The sequence below is a fragment of the Cyanistes caeruleus genome, chromosome 3 (assembly GCF_971803275.1).
Source record: "Cyanistes caeruleus chromosome 3, bCyaCae1.hap1.1, whole genome shotgun sequence".
NCBI classification, from domain to species: domain Eukaryota; kingdom Metazoa; phylum Chordata; class Aves; order Passeriformes; family Paridae; genus Cyanistes; species Cyanistes caeruleus.
In genome coordinates, this window is record NC_141703.1 from 79587805 (window position 1) to 79610738 (window position 22934).

Consider the following 22934-nt stretch of genomic DNA (forward strand, 5'->3'; position numbering starts at 1 on the left):
TTAAATTCATTAAATCATTTTGATATCTGAATGCGCAAACACCAAAACGGTTAAATGAGTTCCTCAGATGCATTTTGCTCTCTCAAAGCTGGTATTAGTAGGGTTCTCATAGCAAAACAAGTACAACATTAGATCTTACAGATACATCAGGTGGTCATAAAGCACTCAATGGGTCATGGTCTCCTCAGGATTCCTTGGAGGACTTTCATGTTGTGAACATATGAAACCATAAAAATAACAGAGAAAGCCCTTCTCACATGTTTTGCTGCAACTACTAGTTCAATGTAACTATGCCTTCTCACCCAAATCCACAGTCTAGTACTCTAAACTTTGTGAGCATTATGAAACTAATTGATTCAGAAGCTTTAAGCAAGCCTAAGTGAATTAAAATTCCACAGTTTTCTGTGGAACAGAAACATCTTAGTTTTTCCAACTTATATAGTCAGGAATGTTACACTTGCATCCTTTCACTTTCCTGAACGTTAAACTTCACTCTGCTCATTATGAATTCATTGGAGTCATAGATGTATTCCATGGATATCTCCAGCTTTTCTTTTCCAGAAATGTAAATTCACTTGAAGATATAGATGAGTGCCAAAATTAAAGAAGACAGTAAAGGAAAATGAAATACCATATGTTGATATGTATTTCTTGATATTAACCACTGGTTGCTGCCATTAATTTGTTATTTTTCTTAGCAACTCTAGTTCTTTGTGATGTGAGCTACTGGAAACAAAGGATTTTTGTTTACTCCCTGTAAGTGGGGTTAATTCTTCTACATGTTATAGTTCTCTTCAGCTGTTTGTTAGAATTCAGGCCAAAAAAATATGATGAGAAAGTCGTTCTAATGTACAGCTGAAGAATAAGTCATACTACTTTATTATGTTACCTTAGCAATATTTCTTCCTTTTCTTTTTTTTGTTAGCTATTAATTTTTTAACATACCATCTGAAGTAAAGGGTTTTGAGTCTCTCAAAAACAAAGATAATTTCATATAATCACATATAACATTTTAAAACCTATAATGCATTACAATTTGTTGAAAATTCCAAAGCTAAAGCACATCTTTTTCCATAGAAAGCTTTATGTGCTGGTGTTTTTATGAGTCATATGGTGTGATTTTCCTGCTGATTCTAAGGAGAAGAAAATATCTTTGAATTGTGAAGCTCATGGAAATCCCCCACATACAGATACATGTTTTAGAATTCTTCACAATTTCAAGTTTATTTGGTTACTGCAATACCATTCTGAGAGTCAGTGTGCACTGCAAAAAAACATAATAGAAACAGATCCAAGGCCTACAGGGCTTTCTTGATTTTTTCTCATTCTGAATAAGGAATAATACATGAGTAAAACTGAATAAAGTAAAAGCAATTTGTAAAATTCAAAATAATGTTCTGTATGCATTGTATCTATCCATATGTAGAGACTCCTTTTGTCTAGTTTTATGACTTGTGTAACAGTCAACAAGACCAAATTCTTTTTTTTTTTTTTTCCTTAATACAACTTCCATAAAGCTAGGAAATACTATCCCATTTTATATAGAAATCAGTAGGGAATAGGTACATTCAATGGCATGACAAGGCAACATAAGACACCACAGGTGAACCAAACCTGGAGTATTTCCACTGGTGAGATCAGTCTTGCTTATTTGTAACAATCTTGCTTCTTTTCCCATGCAGACTTCTATGCAGTTATCTATCACACATAAATGTGTAAATGTCTATAAAGCCACACCTGTGATTCTGAGTTCAGGTTTTTAATGTTACCCACTCTTGGGTGGGAGTAGCCTGCTGCAGTCACCTTATCCATTTGCAGCATCTGACCTGGCTCATATTTTATACAAATTGCAAGTGATGAAGGAGGGCTGCAGGAACATATGGTTAATTATTTTTGCCAGGCACCCTTTATCTTTTCTCATAGAGTCATTCTTCACCTACAGAGGGAACAGAAGGACTCTTATTACTGTGTTTTGTCATATGTGGCATTCATCAGTTCTGCATTTTATTTTCTACCCATTACATTTGTGGATTCTTAAAAATTCTGCAGAAATTCCACTTCCACTTATTTGAATTACAGAACCTGTACTATTTCTTTCTTCTATGGCTGAAAGAAATACAGAGGTGGTACCATCTTTATATGTCCCCAGCACGACAGCATTGAATCTGCCCCTTTGCAAGTAGATGTGATTCATTAGACCTATCTAATGCATGCCACAGCCTCCCAAATGGCACAGACATGACTTAGACATGTAAGTAGGATTAGGAAAAAGCAGCCAGAAATTCCTCAGACTGGAATTTGAACTCCTCATAGCCTCGGATTAAAACTATTGCTGATTTCTTCCTTATTAATATTGCTTGTTTAACTTCTCTAATTTGCTACTTTTTTCTTCACTGATAAAAATTATATTCATTAGTTCTCCACACTGCTGAAGACCTATGATTCCATTAACTATATCATGCAACCATGGGGAAAAGGCACAAATTTCCACCAAAATATTGGAATCTTGTGTTCAGTCGTCCCAGACAACGTCATTGATATAGTGGATATTATTCTTTGGAGAATCTGTGCCATCCTTTCTTCTCTGGCCCAACTATTTTTGGATTTTCACATTGGAATGCAGTCAACCAATGCAGACTACATTTACTATCTTACTTTGAGCACATATGCTGGTTGGAAAATTTTCATTATTAGAATTTATTACAGAAATGGATTATGGAAAAAAACCAACACAGCCTTTAAATTAATTTCTATCAGCTTGTCAATTTTGAATATTTTGAAATATTTTGTGTTGTCTTTAAAAAGAAAATTAAACTCAATTTTCCCATCAACCTATTTCCTTTTTAAAATATTATATTTGGTTATCTATTCTTTCAGAGAAGGTTAAGGAAAATACAACCATTCAAGGTAGTTTCTAGGATATATATAGTCAGGTAGCCATAAAGCTCTAACTTTTTGGGGGCAGTATTACAAAAACATAATTTTTCACTGAATTTAACAGAAAAAAGAAACCAAGTGAAATCAGCTAATTAAAACAACTGAATTTGTCTTCATTTTCTATTTGGAAATGCCAAAACATGTAATTTCAACTTTTTCTAAACCTCCATCTATTCTGGATCAATTAATCCAGAATTTTTTTAAGAAATTAATTAAAGAGGAAAAAAAAGGTCAAATCGTATTATTTCATTAAAAATCTTGAATCATTAATAAATTATTCAGGATGAATTTTTGTCTTTTTTTACCACAGTTACGCCTCAATCACTTTTAAAATTTCGTATTAAAACCTTCAGATATTTCCTTTGCAACCCTCACAGTATAAAGATACCATCAACAGTGTTTCAGCTCTTACATTGATTGAGGCAGGAGTCCTCTGTGATTGATAGTTCAATCATTTGAAAATGGCGAAAATGATAGCTTTGGAGTTCATCTTAACTCAGGTTATTTTGAATTTTGTATTAAGAAAAAATAGAGAGCTACTCCAGCTAAGTTCTGTTCTCTCTACCTCATTCACCATGAAAGTTTGAGATTGGGTGTACTGATAATAACTTTGTTGAAGTTACCTCTTGAGTCCAGATGTTACCAAGTTCTTCTAGTCTTTCCTGAATACTGGCAAACCTTGGAAGTGTTTGGCAGGGATGTGAAACAACTTTGAAATTGCAGAATGATTACAAAGCAGTGATGGAGGAGGTATTTGTGCATCATAATACAGATGCCATATGACACATTTCAGAGTTCTATGATACCTATTGAACTGCTTCTCTCTTTTTTGTGATGTCAGAAACATTTTTTTTTTGCAATTTCTCATCTTAAATGTTTTACATAAACTCAAATTTAAAGTGTCTTCTTAGATGGATTGCTGTTCTTTAATTGAAATATTACATCTTCCTACGAGATTATTCCAAAGTGATGTAATCTACCTCACAAAATCATTTCTTCTGCAGCTTTTGGACACTTCTGAGCACTTCTTTGTTTAAGTCTTTAGAGGCCAATTTAATGAGCGAGACCTTTTGTCAGAGAGTATCCCAAAAGCAAAAAGCCAAAAAATTTGCCACTCATATAGCATAAAAATGATGAGACTTTACAGTTATTTCTCAACCTTAGGAAAAGATCTGTTTATTTCGGAATTATTCAGTGAATTGGCTTAAGTGTTATACTTTCTAATAGGATTGTTCAGGCTTCTCATTTCACTCACAAACAGCTCCCAGGACTAGTAATCCTGCCACCAATTACTCATCTGCTCTTAGTTTCTGGTGGATGCCAGGCATGACCCTTGACCAGCCTCCACCTAACTTCAGTCTCTTCATTCACAGTCTTTGAATTTTGTGTAACCTGGTTCAACCAGTAAAATGTTTTATTTGTTGCAGAAATTTTCTTGAGCTCTGAAGAACAAATGCTGGAAGGTTTCTTACTCTCATACAGTGCAGACTTGGCACAGATGACTTTTTAAGCTTACCTGTGCCTAAGGCTTTAATAATAAAATATGAACTGAAACTTCAGTGATCATAAGTGAAAATCATATTTTTGACAGAAAAGATGCAACTGCTCTACAGACTGCCAGTCCCGAACTTCTGTGAACTATAATTTTGCAAACAAAAAGTTTATTCATTTGATTCAGCATAGGCAAAATTATAAATGTGAGGCTGAATATCTGTTGTGACTTATTAGCTTCTCTCAGGCACGCATTGTGGAATGTTTCCATCCAAAGATTTGACTTTGGAGGTCAAAAGTAGCAATTGGTCATCTTAGAATGGCATCCTCAGCAATGACTGGTGCTAGGAAGTTCTGTACACTAAATTTGATGCCTTCCTTTCACTATAAAATGCATAAGGAATTCCTCTCCTATTTTCCTTAGAGGGTTTTGTAATGAAATTTAAATTAACATTGAAAATTATTATAACTATAGCTTGCCAGAAAGAAGTTTGATCATCAGCAACTCCAGTGAAATAAAGGACTGTACAGTTATCAGTATTTAACTACCATTATGCTTGGCAATATATTGCACAGAAAAACTGTTCTTCAGTCTGAGTGTAAAGACAATTCTTTTAACATAGATAACTTTTTTTTTGTTGTTTGATAAGGCTCTAAATTGTAATTTGAATACATTTGACAAAATGTAGACACTGTCTACTGATTTGGTTGGGTTTGGATTTCAGGATTAGAAATAAAATGCTTGATGGAAAAGACAGGTTTTCTGAGAACTTTTGACTCTGAAAATAGAACCAACTAATAGGGAAAACAGCTCAATGATCCCAATAGTTGTACTTTAATGATGTACTTGAATATTCCCCGATATGTATTTTACTAATTTCTTTTTTCCTGCACTTTGCTAGAACACCTGAGCAGGAGATGCAGAACTGCAAAGTTAGACACAGAGTGGGATAAACTCCATCTATGTTGCTGAATAGCATATACCTGTAAATACGTTTGTGAGGGCATTAAGGTAAGACCTCTGGGCTCAAGGGTGGAGGCAAGTGAGAATCTGTGTGAGGCTTAGCTGGAGCCAGGGCAAACCCACTAGAAGAATGTAAAACTTTTATGGAATAGCTATCTATGGTAGATGCATCATTGGTAGATGCATCTTTGATCTCTGCCTCCCATGACTCCTATTGATACAAAATTGCAGGGAGGATTTAGAAATTAACTTTCTATATTTTTGTCTCAACAATTAATACTTTGGGCATATTGCGTTTTTAAAATGCTAGGAAACAGAAATAAATTCAAATTCTAAAGTGACAAATTCTACCTGACTTTCTGCACAGCTGCCCTGTGTTTTTGTGTGCACCACACAACCTGTCATTTGAACAGTGTGCTGCGAGTTTAATCATAGCAGAAGATGTATTTTGTTCTTACCCTTGCCACATGTACAATCTCTATATTACAACAGATCACAAAACAAAATTGCTTTTTTCCATCTGTGGATTATTCAACCTTTCACACACCTGCCATTTGTTGTCCTTTTTCCTCCTCCATTCTTATCATGTACCTATGAATAGCATATCCAGAAAGAGGAGAAAGGAAAAAAAATAAGGACAGAATAAACTGGGTTTAGTTGAAAAGCTAATTTTATTAAGATATCTATGAATTGCAATATTTTGAAAAGCTTGACTCAAAAAAAAAAGTGTTTTATTTTTAGTATAAACCTTCAGATTTTGGAAGGACTACATATCACCCCATCTCTGTGATAATACTGTCTCGTATCCTTTAAAACACATGTAATGTTTGTGTGTACAAATGGCCCGTTTTTCTTGCTTATCCATTCATTTTAGCTCTTCTAATCATTCCTTAAGTCTCTTGCCTGCTTGTGGGTTGTGCCCTGCTTTCCTCTCCCTTAGGGTGATATATAGTTCTAGCAAGACAAAGGTCAAATTGTGATCAGGAGAGGGATAATAACTTCACATATCAATGTACATTTCTTCTCTCTTGACAAATGATCACCATTCCTCCTGAAAATTCCCTGCACCACATGGTCTCCTTTGACCTTTTGGTCAATAAATAATGCATTCTCTCTAAAGTAATTGAACTACCTTATTTGGCTGCAAAATCCCATGTAGCAGACATTCTGACTTTTTTTCTCACTACCTAATAACTTGATCTAAACTGAAGTAAAATATCCAACATTTCATAGACCAAATATGCTTTTTTTTTTTTCTTTTTAGAGATAACTGGAGAAGTGTTTAGAACAGAAAGCGTTTTAAATCTAAACATTTTTGAGAGTGGAGAGCTAGGGGGAATGGAGGTGTCTGTTTTATTACTGCAAAATGACCTGGGAGCTGTACATTCATAATTTATTGTGTTAATCAATATCAATTTGTAATCTGCTCACCTGGCATCCTCCCCCCAAAAAATGTAGCTCTCCATTAGACCTGATCTAAAAGTTCACAACACTGACAATACCTATTCATATGCAACATTCCATGTACAATAGAACATTCCATGGGGTTTAGGACCCATTTCTAGGTATGAAGAAAGACTACAGGAGATGTGGAGGTTGTAGAACAATTAAGCTTTGTAAGAACAAAATATTCTACACTTTAAATTCAAATGTGAGATGAATCAGGGAGCTAAGTGACCCTCTAGGATTTCTGCCTGCTTTCAAAGAATTTGTTCCACCAAATAAATGACCTTTTCCACTGATTTGAAGAACAGGATCAAGACCACAATAAATAAACTATAAAGGCTGAGCTGTTGTGTACTAGTACTTTGAGTTATTTTAGTATTTTGTTCCTGAGACATGGAACCTAAATTTTAAATCCCATACTTTCTCCTGGATGTATTTCAGTTTTTTTAAAAAGAGATTCTTGATCAAACATATACTAGTTGCTTTGTACCTTACTTGCAGCTTACTAAAGTGTTTTTTCTGGAATTAATATATTTCCTACAGCATGGTTCTGAGTACTTTGGGAACACATAAATCATACTGAAACAGATTGGGATGCAATCAAGCAGTATTGTTTTATGATAGACTGTTGGGTTATAACCTGGCATTCCCTTGTGAAAAAAATACCATTTTTCTTTTCTTTCTAGGCTTTTTATTCCTTTTTTTTTTTTTTTCTTTTTTCATGAGAAAACCTGTACCTGAAAGTGCTAAAGCTTAAAGCTACAAGGAAATTGCTCTGAAACTGAAAACCTTCAGGAAATTGAATGGACATACTATACACAACATCCAAGATATTATGTCTTGGTTCTGTTTCTTGGGATTTAGTGCTGGAAATTTTTATTATGCTCAGCCACAGATACATTTCTCTGAACTGAATTTTGACCAGCCTTGAAGACAATAAACCTATTAGACATATCAGGAGGAGCTCCCATGCTAGGCAAGAGGTCAGTTGCTCTCCCCAGAATGCCTATTGTTGAAAAACATCTTCTACAGAAAATCATTACAAAGGTCTTCTCTGTGATGCCTGTGGAGGAAACATCTATAAATATCTCAGTGATATACTGTTAAGAAGTAGTACTGGAAGAGAGATATTTTTCCATCCAGTTATTTCAGGGCAAAATCTTTCATCCAACAAAGCTCCCAGTACCCTGATCAATAATAATGATGGAGATAAGATTTTAAAAAACACTTCAAAATATATATTTTAGATTCTGAGACTAGCCACTGTTGTAGTGAAAGTTTTCTTTACTGCACAATCCTTCAGTTGATCCCCTGCCAAACTTCTACAGAGATACAAAGACTCAAAACAAGCCTATAGTTCAAATATTCATCTTTTTTCTTACTGTGGATCAGTTGAATATTTCTGAAAAAAACTTAGAGGTCAGACATGGTCAGGTCCTCATGGCAGCCTAGCTTTTAGTAGTTTCTGGGTCATAATCCTTTCCAGATGGAATGCATTTCACCACTTCTTTACAGTTGGTCATAAAAACTTTGGCTTCATACCACATGCTTCTGCTTTTGCAATCTGCTTGCCCTTGTTACTGTACATGCATGTGCAAAGTTTCTCTTATAACAATCACCAGATCTTCCTTCTCTGTGTGTTGTAGAAAAGTTTACATACAGTGATCGCCTTATTTAGTCATTATGAAAATCACTTGTTATCCATATCTGAAACAAATATGAAAAGTTCACAGATATTCTGTGCTAGTTCTCAGTAATGCCCTTCTGAGAAGACAGAACTCCCCAGGAGTAACTTGTACACATTACCCATGTTTTTTGGATGTGACTCCTCATAAAAAAAGGAGTTTCATCTTCTTTGTAGCCACCTTTTAAATACTGGAACATGGTGACAAGGCCTTCCCTCAGCCTTCTTTTCTCAAGAGGGATCACATACTGTTCTCTCAGCTTTTTCTCATACAGCAGGCTTCCCAGTCTTTATTTCCATTCTCAGTCCTACAGCCAATTAAGTTTTTGATAGTTTCAGAGATATTCTTCTTCAGTATATGCACATAAATAAGTGGTTTTTCAATTTGGCAAGAGCAATTTTAAGGGCAAAGTTAAACCTTTTAAGCTTTATTGAGTATCCAAAAAATCAGGGCCATCATGGCCCTTCTCTGGACCTTCTCCAGCCTGTCTACATTCCTCTTCTATAGCAGGGAGCAAAACTAAACCCAGTATTTCAGGTGTAGCCTGCCAAGAGTCAAGTAGAACATGATAATTTCTTCAAAATTTGAAGGTGAGAAGTCATTGTTCCAGGATGAAAAGAAAATTTTACAAAACACTTCAAAACATGTATTCCAAATTCTGAAAGTAGTCCTTCATATAGTGGTTTTCCTCCAGTAATGGTTCATAGCACTTTCACATTTACTAAGTCCTTTTCCTAATTGTAAATATAGAAAAAAATAAAGCTATGCAAAGAGAAGGAAAAGACTTCTGAAAACATATAGGTTAACACAGGAAATTTAATTTACCACCACAGATGGGCAGGGAAAAAGACATGGGAACCTGGTCTCATGTCTTAGTCATGCATTATCCCACAATAATGAGGGCATCAATAAAAGAAGAATCGTATCATGAAGCCAATTCCCTGTCTTTAATAAAATGTGTTTTTTCAAGTTGTAAAGACATCTAAGCAGGGCCCTGGGGTTTCAGGCCCATGCATCTTCCATTTTTTTCTTTTTTAAAATGAGGCAAACCTTTTCTCAGAAGTTATTTGCACTCAAGAATGATGACAAAACAGATGATTATGTTTGTTTAAATGTTGTCAGTCTGACAAGAACAAAGCCTGTTTGAAAAATGCAAGTCCTTTTTTCCCTCACCACATGAACAGTTTGAGAAAAAGAATCTGGCACTGGAAAGAATGTGCCAAGACCCACTCACAGAAGCTATTATTTATATAGTACAATATGCTCATATCATCAAGACCTTGCACTCTGAAATATATACCTCAGCTTGAAAACTGTCAGTATCTACAAGAAATGAGATGTTAAAAAGAAAAAAAAGTGATACCTACTGTTCAAGCATTGCTGCTTCATTAATATATCTTCACTGAGGAGAATTACTAATTTATACATAGGAAATGCTAACATCTTCCAGTCATACTTTTATTGTCATCAAGCTATAGAAGTATAGTTTTGTTCACATGTGCTCTGAATCCAATTCAAAGTAAATGACCATGTCCACTGATGTCTTCAAGCAACAGACAGTTGTCACTATTCACTTTATACTATTAGGACAGGAAGCTGCCGTTTAATAATAGACATTTAACCTACAGCATTTTCTTGATATGATTGTTCTTACTTTTACCATTGTCTTTTCTATAATTCATTTAGATTGTGTTCTAAAGGACTAATAGTACAGCACGAGACATAGCACATAATGAAAATTTAAAGTAATTAAAGTTCATTTTCAATCCTAAGATACAGTAGATTCCTAGAATTGCTTTTCTCAAAGGAGAAAAAAAATATTTAGAAAAAAGCCCCACCTAATCAGTGAGAAAATAAACCTCTACTGACACATGCACCTATACCTTTATCCAGCCAAAATTTTTTTTTAATTAAAGTGGGCTTTTTTCGATGTCTTTCTAAGTAGATAGAGCTCCACTGGCAAATATAGTCATTAGTCAATGTCAGCAGCTGTTCTGGTGCCATCTTCTGTTAGGTATATAGACTTATACATGCATATACTTACTTATTTATTAATAAATACCTTAGAAATTGATATAATAAACTGCAATTATAGTAGAAAATCATTCCTTAGAAGGATTCCTTGAATTATCTTGGAAAAGGCTGCAGATTGCAGGAATGGAGAGGGAGAGGAGCACATCACAAGATGGATAAAAGGGTAAGTCAGAAGGCAGAGCCTCAGCTGTGGCAAATTACCATGGGTTCGTTGATTTCTGTAACCTTCCAGCCTTTCAACAGCAATATCTTTTATCTCAATAATCAAGCAAGGCACGACAGCAGTACAACTCTGTGAGAATGGAGTCTGAGAAAGCAAGAAAAGGAGTGAAGTACAACTTTTAAATTCCATAACCCTTTTCCCTGAGCTTCAGGAATATAGTGAGCACTAAGGCAGCTTCATGACAGGATGGAGATGTCACATTCAATTTTTATTCGGAATCTAAACTCAGATAGTAGTAGAAAGGGGTTTTTTTAATGAGTAGTGTTCAGTGGTATTGTCTTCTTTGAGAATCACAGAGCTTGACACCTCTCCAGCACAAACCTAAATCTGTATTTTTGAACTAAGAGTAGCCTTTTTTTCCTCCCTCTACATGCATTTCATGACCATTTTATTCTTTGAAAGTAGAAGTATTAAAAGAATTTCATCCTTCCACAAATTGGAATGGAATGCTTTGTAAATAATGATCAGGTTAAAAAAAAATGTTGCAACAGGCAGCTTAAAGTAGTTTTTTTGGATTTCACTATCAGTAAGAAAAAGTATTCCATTAACACCCTTCACACTTTACAGTGTAAATGAAGAAGAGTTAAACATTCTCTGAAGATGCAGTCCAAAAATACTCCAAGGGAAGAGAAAGCCAACTGATTGAACTGACCAAGAAATGCATCAGCTACACAGTGGAATTCTGTGATGTTTATGTTTCCAGAGGGTTCAAAGGAACAGAACCAGCTCAGCTGGATAAGATTCAGCCTTGTTCTGTCCTACCTGCATAATAAGGAGACCTCTGACCTTCACATAATTTTGTTTGGAAACACAAATGGGTTCTTCAAGGTAAAAAATATCCTTGATATCCTAGTGGCCACCAAAGCTTTCTCTTTCTTTTGCTTTTGCTTTTCCTTTTCTTTCATCAAATGATCCTACCACATCTTGACCACTCCCTCACCTTGGAATCTATAGTATTTGCTATTTCAAGGTCATTATTTGAATACAATTAATGTTTTATCACTATAATATGGTAAGACAAAACCAAACTGGTTGCATTATGTAAGAGAACAAGAGCTTTTTAACATCCAAAAAAGAAAAAAGAAAGAAAACATTTGAACTTTTACTAGTATTGCTCTTTGTTGTAGGCTATGGCACTGTTTTCTGTAATTTTTATTTTTAAGGAGAAGGCTATCAACCTGCTTGCTGCAGTGACTGGACCAGACCTGGTCAGTGAGGAAAGAATTTGGGTTACAATTAGCTGCTCTTCAAATGAAGCTGTTCACTGAGCAGCAGGTGTAAGCAAATGTTTGGAACTATGGGAAGAGGGTCCAGAAAGAGAAAAATGGAGGAAGGAGGTAGTCTGGGAGCTCAGACTGAGATGCCCCAGTCTATTGCTTGTTCATACTTTTTTAAATAAATGCATAAGTGTCTATATATATTGAAATAATATTGAAAATATGCAATGAAAACTTTGTTGAACATCTATGTATTGTGCATATGAAAATGCTGGCTGTATCTACATCATTCTTTTAGAATGAGATAATTAGTTATAAAAATCCTACATTTTAACAGTGTAGTGATAGTGGATGTCAAGTCATATAGTCATCAAATTCTTGTGTAACATCATCCAGTTGATGGCAGATAATTCTTCAGAGCACTCAACTGGGTCAAGGTGCATTTCCACCTTCAACAGTGTCTGAAACAGGCAAATAATCCTTTTCTGCCCTGCTAAGGCAATGCTTTCTAACCTCTGGCATCATAGTGAAGACACTGAGTCACCCATGTCGTGTAATTCTTGCCATACTCCATGGTACCTCTTAGGTGTGTAAGAACTAGCAATCTCTCAGAAAAAAATCTTGACATAGCTGAGGGGGATAGTCCTGCCATGGGACACAAACTTTGCACAGTAATCAGTGAAGGGGATCAAAAGTGAGGATTAAATAAACATCTTGGTTTTTTTGTAACTGTATAGACATAAAAACATCTTGTTTGTATGTTTTTTGCTTTCTCTGTTAGCTTCTGACTTCAGTAGTAGCTAGTGAGACCCAGCAGAGGGATCTGCAGAGTGAAGGTGGTGGTGCTGAGGACCTGCTGTAAACACTGCTTGTTTGGGCTGTTGCTTTTCCCTTGAACTGAGCACCTTTTGGAGATGAGAATGCAATAGGTGTGCTTCTGGAGCACATCTTGTTAACTCTGACCCAAAACATGCCTTGGGACTTTGCTGTGTCATGAGGCAAAGCTCACTAAATGATGGCTACTAAGAGATTAAATCCAGAAGTATGTGTCAAATTAGAACCAGCTGAAGCAAACACAACCAAGGCCTGCACCACTGCTGTACAAGAGCAGCAGATCACAGGCGCAGTCTGAGCTTTTCCTGGTTACCTGACTTAGCTTTCTAATTCAGATAAGGGAAGTGTCGTGGTTTTAACCCCATGACAGGAAGTCAAGATGATCAGGAACAGTTCTAAGCCTTTCCTAAACTTGACTGCAAATCTACTACTCCTCTATTACGGGGAAGAAACAACTATGCCTAAGTCAGGAAATAGGGTAGGTGGTGTGAATTTGGGCTCATCTTTGTGCAGCAGAGCACAGCTCTGGAAAATTCGTATTCTTCACTTGTTCAGGTAGCTTTAGAATATGCTGGGGGAAAATGGCAGTAAGAGTATCCCCAAGAAGAGATTTTTCTTCTAATAAAATATTTTGCTGATAGTAAAGTCAGTGAGCCTCTAGTTGAAAGAAAGAAAGCGCCTCCTCCCCCTTGGACTTTCTCCAGCTCGCAAATCTCCATCTGCTAATTGGCCTTAATCCACAGAAAAGAAAGCCTTCATAGAACATGGAAAATACTGAAATGATGCATTGATACATGTTCATGTTTTAAGCCAAAAAATGTATTTCTTTAACCTGGAAAACTAGGTAATTGAACAAGTAGCTTTAAAACTAAAACCAGAAGTTCGTGGGAGGAATTTTAAAAAAAAAAAAAAAGGGGTCGGGGAATCAAGTTAAGAAACAGGACTATTAAGTAATAAAATTTTTTTTTGCTCAGCAAATGTACACATTGTAAAATAATCAAAATCAGCCCTCCCTCAACAATAGGAGCTGGTAAAAGAATGACACAGTTAATATGTTTTCCATGCCTTCTCATTCTGCAATTAATGCCCTTTTTTTGCTGTGTTAAAGCAGGTCCTTCTGCATGAACACAGGTTGTTCTTTGAACCAAATCCCTCAGGTTTTCAGTTATAAAAGAATCCTGATAAGAATAAAATATAAGAAAGCCCTTTAGGGATTTTTAAGCCAGAATGAAAATTGTAGCTTGCCCTGCCTCAGAATTTTCCACTCATTTTCTTTTCATATAAAGCCTGAGCTTCATCAATAAAACTAAATGATAATAACAGATTATCGAGACACTTCTCCACGAAACCTCTCCCATTAACACGCTAAACTCCACTCCCACAGAATTAAAAGATTAAAAATAAACTAATTACCCTTACTTTAGCATCCTAAGTAACTGGTTCCAGCCACCTGGCTCACAGCTGCTATGGAAACTATTCAATTAATCAAAATAAGGTTGCTTTTTTTCTGATTATTTAAAGAAAAAGAGAAGGGAATGAAAACCCCCACTTACTCAGTAAGAAAAACCTCATCCTTCTGAAATATTTCAGACAGATTTTAATCAGTCCAAAACATTAACATATGAGTACTATTGCAGAGAAGTTTGCATTTATAATAAGATGGTGAGAAACTTTTACTCTCTTCTCTGGCCTCCTAACACCATGATATGAACATCTGGTACAAGAGTTTATTCTTTGTTTAGTATTTGGTGAAAAGCAGAGTGAAGGAATGATAGCTTCAGCTGTCTCTTGCTCCATTTCCATTACATTGGTGAAGACAAATGTGTGCTGCATTCCTAATAAACACACCAACCTCTGTGTGAAAGGTTCTGCACAGACAAATTGTAAGTTTGTTGACACATAGTCACATTGTATGTGTGAGGAGGAGGAAATGTTATGTGTAGAAATATGTCTTGCTCTCACCTGTGACTTGTAAACACACTTTGGGGAGACTAGGATTAAAATACTGATTTAATATGGTCTAGCATTTTCAAGAGCCATTAAGGAAATTCAGTATTAAACCTCTCACAAGGCCCTTGAAAAGTCAAATCTGTATTGCCCTTAATTATACAAATATGACTTATAATAAGAATGATCTGTCAAGCCTTACCCCTGGTTTCAATGAAGAGTAAAATTATAATGATGTCTGGAAAAAAAACCCTAGAACATGAAATAAACTAGAAATTGGATAACTAGTGTAGTCCAAATTGAGACTTCAATAATTAATCAAGTGGAAATGTTTCTCACTTTGTCCTCCAGTCCTATGGATTAGGTGCAACCATTTTTTTTTTTTAAATAATAATATAATATCTGATGAGAAAGACTCTTTAAAAGGTCATGCAGGAATTGGACAAGGTGGAATGGCTTCAAACTGAAAAAGAGTAAGTTTTGAATAGATATTAGGAAAAAATTCTTCACTGTGAGGGTGGTAAGGCACTGGCACAGATTGCCCAGAGAAGTGGATGCCCCACCCCTGGAAGTGTTCAAGGCAGGGGTGGATGGAGCAATATGGAAGATGGAAGGTGTCCTTGCTCACGGCAGGTGGTTGGAACTAGATATCTTTAAGGCCTCTTCCAAGCCAAGACTTTCCATGATTCGATGATTCCATGAACTAAGACTAAATATGATATCAGTACTTTTAACTGTGGCAAGTAGCAAAAAATACAGGAAAATTTTCTCTGTTAACAAGATATCCCTACAGACTCACACTTGGTAAAGTGAGCTTGGTAAAATAAATTCTTCTTTAATGCACCAAGTAAAAAATGCATATTCAGGGCCAAAAAATGTAAGATATGCCTGCAGAATTTTCAGAGAAGAGACAGGTGAAGGCACAAGTCTGACACAGATTAATGTCTCCAAAATTTAACTAGGTGAAAATGTAGTAGCTCTCTATCAAAATAAAGGAGAGGGATTTATCTTCAGGGGCCAGTTCGCTTGCCTCTTTTACAAACCTGTCCCTTAACAGAATGAATCATCTTCTGAAAACGTCTGTTTTACACTCTTCACAATAGAGATTAATGTAAACTTTTAAAAATACCTGTCTTTTGTTGGGATATGAATACTATTAGTGCAGGTTCAGACCCATGAGAAAGACTTACCTTACACTGCTCTGTTTGTGTCCTTCCAGTTCTCTCAATTTTTGACATTTTCTGGACTTTGCCTTCTTTCTTCACATTCTTGTAAAAACAGATCCTGAAAGGCTTGGAGCATCACAGTGAGATAATAACTAAATACAGGTTCTCGTGTGAAACTATGGACAAAAAGACAGTGTGATTCATAGTTCCTAAGCAAAAAGTCAATGAATAGGAGTGGTATATGGAATGATCTCTTTGCTCCTATATAAATCACTGGTGGAAGCAGCATAGGTCTAATTTTTACCATTTTCAGAAGCAAGCTTTCAGAAGAAGAAAAATCAGAGGTGATACAGAGAGTAGAAACATTCTGATCCAAAGACTAGAGGAAACATCTTCTAGCAAAAGATGCAGAGATCAATTTAACCTAGTAAAAAGATAGCTGAAAATTAGTAACAATGTGTAGCATGTTTCTGTGATGGAGATACCATATACTAAAAGGAACATGTGATAGTTTCATTTGTTCTTTAATTCTGCTGAATACAGATAAGCAGTGCAGCCTTGCCAGTGTAGAAATGCTGTAATGTGCTAAATAAGATTAAAAATGTATGATTACATTGATCTTGAACAAACTGGTCTTATGTGTGCCAGAGCAACATGCTTCTGGTTTAGAAAAAATAGTATGTGGGTTAATCTGACTGGATTCCTTTGTATATAATATAAATTGAAACAAAGGTATCCAAATGGAAAAAAGCAACTAGTCCATTTCACACTGATATATTCACTTCTGTTTCTGTGGACTGTTTGATCTAACCATGTAGCTGATAAATGTTAAGATGAGAAGTATTCAGGAACAGAGAGAGAACAGTAGCAGATTTTCAAATATTTATGTTTTCATCTTAGTTTTTTTTATTTTTCAAACTATCAAATTGTATGAATCTGTTTTAAAAAGAGATTTTCATGCCAGCAAAAATGTTTAAATCTTTCAAACTAGAAACTTAAATGCATTCTCCTTTTGGATTATTTTTGTAGTTTTCATAACTGGCATTCCACTGGGACTGGTATGCCTGCTGGCTGTAGGTGGGTAATGGTCCCACAAGGATATGCTTTGCTTTCTTCAAATAAATATAGGCATACATTAGCTGGAAAAGCATCCTGGGAGAAATTTGCTTCTCAGTTTGTCAACATTGCATGCAACCAGGCATTATTATTACTTATTTGTATTACAGTAGTGTGTAGGGAGACTGAGGCTGCTGTAATTGTAAGCAGTTGAAGATTATAAAGCAAAATAAAGACTCTCCAACAGAAAGCCTTTCATGAAACTTTTAAGCATAGGAAAAAAATTAACAGTTGAGGGAAGTGAAGTAACTTGCAGAAGGTCACACAAGAGATCAGAATCAGAGCTACTGAGGAAGTCCAGGATTGATGACTCCCTTTGTATCAGGCTGCTGAACCGGTCCAAGGAAAGATGACTTTTTATCCCCACTGGGTATAAATATAGATAATCTGTCCAGAAATCAACCAAAACCCACTGAAGTCAAGACAGATTAATTTATTTACACCACTTATAATTTACCATAGGGTTTTTCATCAGAATTTATGAATTGAACTTAAGGAAGCTGGAATTTGAAAAGAACAGAAAAATCATAATGTAATACTAGTATAATAACAATAAAAAAGAAAAATATTCTGAGAAAGCATGGGTCAAATGGGAGATCTGATTTAAGATAAGTTGTGACTGATGGAATGAAGTCAAAGGCAGTCTCCAGAGCCTCCAGAGACTTTCTTTTTACATTTAGTAACCACTTGAGTCTTCCTTCATGCTCATCCCTTTTTAAAATACTGCAAAATCAACCCTGCCCAACACCACTCATCCCGTGGGAACCTCAAATATTGAATTTTTGTTTTGTTTTTATTTTTTGTTTTAGACGATGTTTGATGCCATCACATAGCAAGTATCTATTTTTTTGTTGTTGTTCCATGATCTCCTTGCACTGAGATATGAGCTCTCCACTGCATCATCAGCTTAAATTAATTTTACTAAACCTTTCTATCACTATTCTCTGTGTTTTTCTAAGGATCAAAGCACAAACTACAGGGCTGTAAGACAACAACCTGAGAGCCTCCAGCTGGCACGTCTTTAGCAGGCAGTGCAGCTAACCTTTTTTGTGTTGGTGAGAAGTTCTGTGGCAGCATTTTATGCAGGAAACTCTTTCCTGCTCAGGTTTGGACCAGACAGAGTTCTGAAAGATAACTGGTTTTAGCTGAGTCACGTTTTGCCTTTCCTTACATATTTCCTGATTTGTAACCTTAAAAAAAAACCCAAACCAAAACAAACCCCCAAAACCCAACCAACCAACCAACCAATCAAACCCCCCACAAACCCCCACAAAAGCATCAGTAACAGAAATAGATTTTTTTCATTCTCACTAATCCAGCTAGACAAAATGCACCTATGTACTTGTAAAGGAAGGTCATGAAGAAGCTGTGATACTTCCCAACTCAAAATATACATAGCACATCACTTCTAGCTGCTGGTCCAAAAATAGTAGGTCTACAAAACCTAGAGCTTGAAGTATGTGTTTGATGGAGAAATTGCTAGGGTATACAAACACCTATCTCCATGCTCATAGTGAACCAAAACCTCCAGGAGTCCCCAGGTTATTTACTATTGCATTTGTTGCAGCTTGAAGCTGTTGGTCTTCTAATATTTTCCCTCTGAGTTTTAACACTCTTTAACAGATTTCACAGTCCAGGCTAGCATGGCATGAGGTGATGCCCGCAAATTGACTAGATATTGCATTGTAATAGTATCTGTACAAGTTGGCACAGCACAATAAACAAAAGGAGAGGCAAATGACAAGATAAAGCAACGCCTTGATTCCCAGGCTGCTTATCCCACATTCAAGGAGCTAAAAGGAAAATTCCCTGGAAATTCTGTTCACAATCTAACTTTGGGAGGTAAAAAACTTATGGTCTCCTGCCAGCTCTGCCTAATTTGTAGTATCAGACCCTGAGAGAAGATGACAGCTGCAGACGGTGTGGAAGAAAAGCCACCTTGCAACATATTTTGTCAAGTTGCAGTCTCTGGCATTGGCCCAGAGCCGGTATTGCTGGAGACATGATGAAGTGTGAAAAGTCCTGGCAGGCATTTTAGACAAATAAAAGATGGGAGGCAAGGGAAAATCAGGACCAAAAGAGATTAATATTTGTGAGGTTTATAGCAGAAGAGGGAAAAGAATAGGAAGTAAGAAAACCTCCATAGGGGATTTATTGCAACAGCAACAGATTAAAACCAGGATGGACCTGAAGAGGAAGCTTATTTTTTCCAGCTGGACATTCACCTGAGCGCAGAGATCAGGTTGTGAACAGCAGTCTGAGAAAACTAAATAGGCAATAATGAGAGAATTTGCAGCCGGAAAATGTCAGAAAGGTCAATGAGACAGTGTGTGTGTGTTTAAGAGAGGGAACAATAGTGGAAGAGTGCAGGATTTTCTAAGCTGGGAATGCTAATGGCACCATGAAGCTGTGCATTTATTATGGGAGATAACTCTGCAGTCTTGCTCTTGGCTGTATGGGTTTGTGATGTCCTAGCTGCATGTGAAGGTGGGAATTACTCATCACTCCTTCAACTGAAAGACCTGAGAGCGGGGAGGAAACTTTATCTGGAGGATTAGAGGCAATCCTCTGATCAAAAGGGCATGCTAGGTGACAGAACAAAGGTGGAGTCACTGCCCAGCTCCACTGGTCAGACCTGCTGGGTGGTGGGGTCTGTTTGATCTGCTGGAGATCCCCTGTGTCTACATGGAAGTAGGACAAATAAACCACATCATCCAGGGAAAGGACAAAACCATCTGGAATAAATTAAAAAAAAATAAAAAACAACTAAATATGAGGTGAAGCCTGAGAGAAGGGCCCATAGGTGGAATGCAATGTACAAAGTGCAAATTTCACAACAAAAACAAAAAAGTGTTCATGTTTCCTGGTATATGGTAAATTTCTGGATTGCATTCCTATGACAGTTCTGGCAGCTTTTGTCTATCCAGTTTATTATATCAAAGGTTGAAGTTTTGGATAAATTTTGCTGCTTATGGGCCACCTGTAGTTATGAGAGGAAATGTATTGTTATTTTTGGCAGGAACTTGCCATGCCTAACAAAATCAATTACTTTTTTTTTTCTCCATTATAGTCTTCTCAGGAAAAGTGTATCCATTTCCTAACTGCACAATGAATCACTGGTAGGCCACAGTGTAGCCATTTTTAGGTGATGAAACAGAAATGATCAATGGAACACAATACTGTCTAGTGAGGTACAGACACAGCGCAGCATGGGCAACCTAGAGAAACCAACTACACCCTGTTCCTGTTATGAGAGACCAAGTATGGAGTCATGACAACAGACAGGACATGGCTCTGACAAAAGAGAAGGGAGAACAGAGATAATTACATGGCAAAGTCAAAAAGAGTTGGGTAAGTAGTTGTTCCAGTTGAAGAGCTGGTGTCCTGAAATCAGCAGCACAAAAAATGATGAGGCACAGGCAGCCATTTGATGGGAGGAAAAGGACACAGTGGTAACCATCCATGGTGTTCATGTAGTTTTTCTAACTCTTCTTGTTGACTGCTAGCTTCATGAATCGCCACCCTCTTTTTCCTCTTTAAAAACAATCCTCAATCTGGTTCCCTTCTTCTCACGAGTCATCTCTATTTGTGCCTTTTATCCCGGCTGCCTTTAAGTCCCTGAGTAGAGTACCATTTCAATTCACCAGTTTTTCCCATGGAGGCATTTTGTCTCAGCTTTGTCTATCTGCTAATGACAGAGAGGTGCTGTCTCCAACCAGGTTTGAAAGGTAGAGAAGACAGAGTTTTAAGATGGAAAATTAAATCCTAGTCCTCAGCTTGGGAATAGATATATTATTTTTCTTTTCTTTCTCCTCTGGCAGAATTTGCAGGGAGTCCGAAGTAATCAGCCTGGCTGGAAAAACTTGATTCCACCCAGAAAAATGGGGGCTTCTCAGAAGCACTGTGTGGAAAGTTGTTCTGACCCTGGATGATCTCTGTGATACCTTCCTAAAAATGCAGGAAACTTTTGCTTTTGGACTTTCCCTAAACTACACTACAGCTTTTTGCTGGGGATTTAAGTAAATAATGGGATGCATTTTTATACAGAGATGGAAGATCTATCATGCCTTCAGCTATACTGAATTGATATAAAGTCTCTTTCATTACATTTTCCTGGTATTTTAATTGCAGTGTTCTGGAATTCATTTCAGTTTTAAGTGCCACTGGCATGAAAAAGCCCTTCATTTCTAGCATGTTGTTGAAGCACTATAAAGATGAGAACTCTTCACTTCTGCCAGGAAAGTTTGCTGATGGGTTGAATGTCTTGAGGATGAAAAGGTATAACCCTCTTTTTCTTTAAGGCTTCAATGAAGAAATTAATGCTAAGTCAAGAGGGGTTTACAAAATTGACAAAGTGCATGAAAGAAAGATTGAAGAAATTTCTTGTGATAAAAATGTACATTTTTAGGTAGGAAAAGGCTTGACTATTCTCTTTGTCCTTGCTGTTTATTGTCTAAGTTAACATAGTACTTTGAAGATGTTATATGTATATAAATAAATAAATAAAGATTAATACATGGATCACATGAGTTTCCCTCAGACATCTTGACTTACAATGTGTATATATATATATATATATATACTTGAGGAAATAGCTTTTGTTACCATCCTCATGTTCTTGACTTGATTGTTCCATATCAAATAATTTAGAAAGAGAAGAAATTAATTTCCCTAGAGCAGTGAAGAAGAACAAGAGTAATGGGGCAGGGAAAGTAAACCAGTGAAAACAAGATTTAATCACAAAACCGTGTCAGGTTTGCTGTTATCCTATTTGATACACACCTGACACTTCATAACTCCTTTGCCATGCAGATATTTATGTTTACTGCTCATCTTCAGCAAAGGTTTGTCCATCATGCCTGTGAAGACCCACCTGAAATCAGAGAGTACCTCAAGCCTGTAGCTCTACCTTCATGGATCTTCTAGCAGGATCCTGGATTTCTCATGTTGTGCCATGAGTGATGCATTAATAACAGTAACAGTCATGCTTTTAAAAACTACTGAAAATCAAGAGTGCAGTGCAGCAGAAAGATGTGTTGTAACTAGAGGCCTCCCTAGGGACTAGAGATTTACTTAAAACACACCTAACATTTATCCTATCTGTTTTCCTCAGCAAATAATTTTAATTTTTTGTGTGTGTACCATTTCAAGGTATATGAAAACACATTAATTTTCTTTATTAAGCATTCTGCAGACATAAAGTTATTGAAAGTGTGATCCTACTACTGTGAGAAGGACCATATGTAATCCTCACTGTAATTCCATACAGACTGTAGTCTGTGTCTATCACTGAGTTCAGTTGCAGTCATAATCTTCAAAAGAAAAGGAAATCTTTGTCTCTTCTGCTGTTTCAGCCTTGTTTATATATTATGCATATCCACACTTTCACAAGTCCCTTTACAGCCTAGATTTACACTTCTATGGCTTTCTCTTAGGGAGTTACCTGCAGCACAGAAAGAATTTGTCCTTACCAATGACACAGAAAAGATGGAAAGTTAGATGGAAAATAGGACTTAAGGACTTGGAGTCAGTCCTGATGAGTGGAGGTGGATCAAACAGTAGGATCTCAAGAAACATCTCAGAGAATTCCCACAAGACAGGAGACACAGAGAGTAACAAGTTCTAGGCATTTTGAATACTTCTCTAAGCTATGAAGGGCTTAGGCAGAAGGATAGAGCAAATTCATGCCTATGAGCCCTCCTCCATCAAAGCTGTCATTTTCACAGGGCAGCTTCTCAGATAACCTGCAATTGCACTGCCTCCTTTTGCATTTGGACATGCCTACTATTACACCAGCCTGTTTACTGACATGGCGCTGACATAGGAATTTGGGCACAGAGAATTTTTCATATATCATAGGGACTCAGTGTTTTT

The 22934-nt window shown here is 36.5% G+C and overlaps 1 long non-coding RNA gene across 1 annotated transcript in view; it reads right to left on the bottom strand.

Moving 5' to 3' along the window:
• Positions 1-1480: 1480 nt before the first annotated feature.
• LOC147654277 (uncharacterized) overlaps positions 1481-22934 on the bottom strand; it is a 42749-nt gene continuing 21295 nt past the window's right edge. Inside the window, exons 3-4 of the long non-coding RNA XR_015284838.1 lie at positions 5851-5983; positions 1481-1936 (exon numbers count right to left, since the gene is read on the bottom strand). This is a non-coding gene — a long non-coding RNA (uncharacterized LOC147654277). The remainder of the gene's footprint in view (positions 1937-5850; positions 5984-22934) is intronic.